The 5,983-nt window shown below is 39.3% G+C and overlaps 1 pseudogene across 1 annotated transcript; it reads right to left on the bottom strand.

Moving 5' to 3' along the window:
- Positions 1-3,808: 3,808 nt before the first annotated feature.
- Positions 3,809-5,198, bottom strand: LOC308491794 (elongation factor 1-alpha 1-like; annotated as a pseudogene). Its single transcript has one exon. The product of its transcript is annotated as an elongation factor 1-alpha 1-like (transcript).
- Positions 5,199-5,983: the final 785 nt, after the last annotated feature.

Genomic DNA, 5,983 nt, shown 5'->3' with positions numbered 1-5,983 from the left:
GGTATACTGTAAGTACCACTTTTCTTTTGGGAGAATTTGCCATTTTTTGCAGAAGATGAGAGGCTAAGAAGCAGGGAGGCAGCAACTGCAAAAAGGAAGAAAAGTCATCAGAGAGTTTTGGCAGTTTCCCAGGACTGCGGAGATAAAATTTGAAGTTTGAGTTTGCCAAGGTTGTTACTGTGAGAGGAAGCAAGATTCCTGAGAGAAAGGAGGCTAGAAACATAAGCTTAAAAATTAGTACATTTTCCTTTGAGGCATTTGCCAGTTCGTAAGCTGTGCCTTATGTTATGCCTAACACAAATCCATTTTACCGCCACTGAAACGTCTTTCTTCTATTAGGTCAGAAGAACAGAAAAGGACGCATTCTCCTACTTGATTTCAGGAGATAGACATCAAGTGATTACAGACAGGGACCAGGCAGATGATGAAAATAAATGAAGTTAGTTGGGTGCAAAACAGTAGGGAGTAGTGGAGTTTGCCATGAGCTGGAAAGTGCAAGCTGTACCTCCAGAAGAAAGCAGTCACTGAGTACCAAACAATTTTTGCCTTTAAGGAACAAGAATTCTGTGTGTACAAAACAGGCCAGCTCTTTCAGTAGCTCTGAGTAACAAAATTGGAGTTCCAGATCCCAAGTAGAAGGGGCTATAATAAGAACTACAGGCTCTCAGTTGGAAGGAACCCGGTAGACATCCTAGGAATACTAGTCTTTATACTGTACTTTAAAGAAATTTTGTCCCTAATCGTATTGAGTGTATATACCCTACTCTAACTTAGAGTCAAAGGAGAGGGTAAATACATTTCTTGGGGAATATAATATCATCGAGAACCTCAACAAGTTTCCTACAAATATTTAATTAAAAAATGACCAAGCATATCAAGGAAATGACTAAGGAAAAAAAAGGCAATAAAAACAAGCCTACAGGTAACTCTGATAGTTCAGATACCAGGCATAGACTTTAAAATAACTATGATTAATATATGCAAGAAAACAGGAGACAAGATGGAGAATTTCACCGGAGAACAGTACTCTAAAAAAAAAATCAAAAAATAAAAAATCAAATGGACACTCCAAAACTAAAAACTATGATAAATGACATTATCAGTGAACCAAAAAGTAGGTCAGGAAGAAAATCATGTGTGTGTGTGTGTGTGTGTGTGTGTGTGTGTGTGTGTGTGAATACACACACACACACACACACACACACTCCCTTAAAAATATGGAAAAGATTTAACATATATGTTACTGGAGTCTCAGAGAGGAAAGAGAATAAGATACAAGAAACACTTCAAGTCAAATGGTTGAGAATTTTCTACAACTGATTTTTTAAAAAAGCAACCCGTAGCCTCAAAGAGCTTAGCAAATCCTAAGCAGGGTAAATACAATTAAACCATAGTTTAGGCACATTAAATTCTAAACTGTAGAAAACAAAACAAAATAATGCAAAAAAGAGGAAATTTTAAATGGAGAGGGAAAAAAAGGCATTAGCCTCAAAGCATCAACAATAAAACTAACAGCTTGATATTTAACAGAAATGGTGGAAACAATGAGACAATGGGAAAATGTTTAACCTGCTAAAGGAAAATAAATAATAAGAACGAAAATAAAGTATTAACTTGAAATTCAGTACCCAGTAAAATATTCTTCAAAAATGAAAGTTAAATAAAGATATTTCCAGAAAAACAGTAACTTAGAAAATCTATCACTAGCAGACCCAGAGGCACAATGACATTAAGACTTGATTTTACCCCATTTCATGGTTCTACCTTCCTTTCTGTTGACTTCCTTTTTGGTTTGTTCATTACTAATAGTGACCCCAGATTCAAGTTTATAGTTTTATAACTCTAAGTTGAATAAACAAAACGAGGTCTCTTTCAGCAGTTCAAAATAGAAAGGGGTCACCTTTTTAAACTAATCACTAAAGCCTGAAGATTCAAGGTTATGATTATAGCAGGCCGTAGAACATATGGAGAATCTAGTTAGAGGTCAAGTTGGCTCTCAAATCACATGGAAGAGATGGTTCTCCCACTGAAATAGGGGTTCTGTTATCACAAAATAGGAAAAGATGAAAAAGCAATTGTCACGCAGGGGACCCTGCTTGCTGTGCCATTTGTCGTGTGGGCTGTCCAGCAGGGTTTCCTGTCCCGCTCCCCACATAAGAACGCAGGACATGGTGAGGCCAAAAAGGAACACCCACGGAGCCATAGGTAGGGGAGTCAAACCAATATATTCTCGCTGGCGGCATCCACCTCTCTGCAATCCGCTCTTGCTAGCCACCATCTTCTTGCTAGCCCCCATTCTCTCTGCTAGCGTAGCCACGGCAGTTATATTAGTGGCCAATGGCTTACGGGTTACAGCTGATGGCCATCTGATCACAGTTGATGGCCATTTACTACCCGAGCCAGCACCTTTCTATGTGAGGCCGAGATCCTGGAAACTGCTTTCTGGGGCTTTGTCCCCACAGCAAAGAAAGTAGGGAGACATGCTTTTCACCTGTGACACGTTTACAGGTTCCTCTAGGGTTCCATATATTCTCTTAAGTAAAACAGCAGCTCTGGAAAGTTTTAATGAGTTTATTAAGCCTGGTATTTCCAATCATGTCTCATATACAAATTCAAAGAAGACAGCCCAGCTTACTCTTAATTAGTTAAGTGTATCTTCAGGTGACCGTCTACTGGTATATAATAATCTATGACTTTTGAAAACCCACATTCAGCTGGCTCTTTCTTTTTTTCTTCTTTCTTTTTTTTTTTTTTTCCAATCACACTTAAAGTTTATTTCATGTAATTCTCAGCATGCAGTGGACTCTCTTGGGGAAAATTTTTTTTGTCTCAATTCACATTATAAATTAATTCACAAATATAGAATTAATTTTTCCTCTTCCTCTCGTCCCTCCCTTCTTCCCTCCCTTCTTTCCCTTCCTTCCTCCTTTCTCTTCTTCTTTTCTTCCTAATTACCTTCCTTTCTCTCTCTTTTTTTTCAACTTCCAGTATCATTTATTTTTCCTAGAATCTCTATACAATTAACTGTAGCAAGACAGTGATCAGTATTACTTAACCCTCATTTACTTTAGGCTCTTTGAACTACCTCAGTATTTATTTGTAAATGTGAGAATTCACGTTCAAGTAACTAAAAACCTAAAATTTGACATACGAACAAATTTACTCAATATTGATGTAAACTATACAAAATTTTATATGCAACATGTGGACTTTATTACAGAATTTGGCTTTTGTAAACTAGCTTACACATCAACAGTTACTCTTTGCTTATCTGTCCTAACCTATTAATAAGTGTTGCACCAACAGACCCCCTCCCATAGCTTTTTACTACGTAAACAGATGATTCCTCCCCTTAAAACAAGGTGAAAAAACCCAAAGTTCCCACCCAGAAAGTGTTAACCCCAAATTATCAAATTCTAGTTTCAGCAGATGTAACACCAGAAATAGATTATGGGCAACTCTGAGTCTTACCTAAGTAGTACTATGGGAAGTTACAGTGTTGACCAAAAGAACATACAGGTTTCTCATTAAACTTTGTTTTAATGGGTCTCAAAATTCTGTGACAGCTTTTGGTCAAGTTGTTTCCATTAAAAAGTACTGATTTATAAAACTAATAACTTAAAAACTGCCACACAAAAAAACAAATGGTCCACAAAACATTCTCCTGTCCTTCTGAAGGCTTTACGATGCATTGTAATCATTAACCAGTCTTTTACTATGACACTTGAATGGCCAATTGAGACAAACAGTTCTGAGACCATGCTTCACCACTGATTAAGACTGGGGTGGCAGGTATTGGAGATAACATTCATTTAGCCTTCTGAGCTTTCTGGGTGGACATGGTGACCTTGCCAGCTCCAGCTTCCTTCATGTCCACTGCTTTGATGACACCCACAGCAACTGTCTGTCTCATGTCACGAACAGCAAAACGGCCCAGAGGAGGGTCATCAGAGAATCTCTCAACACCCATAATCTTGCCAGGAAACATGTCAACGATGGCAGCATCACCAGATTTCAAAAACTTGGGGCCATCTTCCAGCTTTTTCCCTTAACGACGATCAATCTTCTTCCTCAGCTCAGCAAATTTGCAAGCAATGTGAGCTGTGTGACAATCAAGCACAGGTGCATATCCGGCCCTGATTTGGCCTGGATGGTTCAGGATAATCACGTGAGCAGTGAAGCCAGCTGCCTCCATTGGTGCGTCATTTTTGCTGTCACCAGCCACATTGCCATGACGAACATCTTTGACAGACACATTCTTGACATTGAAGCCCACATTGTCCCCAGGAAGAGCTTCACTCAAAGCTTCATGGTGCATTTCCACAGACTTTACTTCAGTTGCAACATTGACTGGAGCCAAGGTGACCACCATGCCGGGTCTGAGAACACCAGTCTCCACTCGGTCCACAGGGACAGGGCCAATACCACCAATTTTGTAGACATCCTGGAGTTGGCAGACGCAAAGGCTTGTCAATTGAACGAGTTGGTAGCAGGATGCAATCCAGAGCTTCAAGCAGTGTGGTTCCACTAACACTGCCATCTTTACGGGTGACTTTCCATCCCTTGAAACAAGGCATGTTAGCACTTGGCTCCAGCATGTTGTCACCATTCCAACCAGAAATTGGGACAAATGTGACTGTGTAAGGGTTGTAGCCAATTTTCTTAATGTAGGTGCTGACTTCCTTAACGATTTCCTCGTATCTCTTCTGCCTGTAAAGTGGCTCAGTAGAATCTATTTTGTTAACACCAACAATTAGTTGTTTCACACCCAGTGTGTAAGCCAGAAGGGCATGCTCACGGGTCTGCCCATTCCTGGAGATACCTGCTTCGAATTCACCAACACCAGCAGCAACAATCAGGACAGCACAGTCAGCCTGAGATTTGCCTGTAATCATGTTTTTGATAAAGTCTCTGTGTCCTGGGGAATCGATGATGGTCACGTAATACTTGCTGGTCTCGAATTTCCACAGGGAGATATCAATGGTGATCCCACGCTCGCGTTCAGCTTTCAGTTTATCCAAGACCCAGGCATACTTGAAGGAGCCCTTTCCCATCTCAGCAGCTTCCTTCTCAAATTTTTCGATGGTTCTTTTGCCGATCCCACCACATTTGTAGATCAGATGCCCAGTGGTGGTAGACTTGCCGGAATCTATGTGACCAATGACAACAATATTGATGTGTGTCTTTTCCTTTCCCATTTTGGGTTAGATTCAGCGGTGGTTTTCACTACACCTGTGTTCTGACAGCAAACACGTTGCGAAAAAGCTTCTGTCTCTTTTTCATTCATTTTTTTCCAGCTTTTTATCCTGCATTTATTTATACAAGATGGCTCCCTCTAAACCCAAGATTTTCTTCTGGAAACTTTTAAGAAAAGTGGAACTTTTTTCATTATTATTTTGGTATTTCATCCTGAATGTATGAACAACCTTCTTGAATGGCTAAATGTCTGTAACAACTTTCATTTTTCATTATTTTTGATTTCTACTAAATGTTGTCTCATCTCTCTCCTATAGGCACATCCTTCTTCACTCGTCATCATCCTAGCAACCTTCTATTCACCTTCAATACCTAGAATAAATTTTTATTCTTTAGAGAGGACTTTTTTGCAGGCCCAACCAATCAGGTTTATATGTACACCTTTTATCTCGTTTATCAGCTAGCATGGCAATTGTATGATATTATTTCCTTTCCCTAACATATTTTGATTATCTTAGTGGTAAGGGCTACCTCATATTATTATGTTTTCAGTACGTACTACAGTCCCCATCACACATTACATGTTTGCTGAGATGCATGGAAAGAACAAATAAAGGATTCTAGACTAACTCTGTGAAGCAAAAGTTCTTATTTCTCTAAGAATTTTTGAGGTTTTTTTCCTCTCCCTTCAACTCTGTCCCTCCATTTTGAATAGCTTTTTGAATTTGGGGGGGATATAAATTTACGAAGTAGTGTAATATGACAGTGAAGTCTTTTTTCTTTCCTA

The sequence above is a fragment of the Rhinolophus hipposideros genome (assembly GCF_964194185.1).
Source record: "Rhinolophus hipposideros genome assembly, chromosome: 23".
Lineage (NCBI taxonomy): Eukaryota > Metazoa > Chordata > Mammalia > Chiroptera > Rhinolophidae > Rhinolophus > Rhinolophus hipposideros.
The sequence above is the reverse complement of the archived record's forward strand: the minus strand, read 5'-3'. Positions and strand labels throughout refer to the sequence as shown.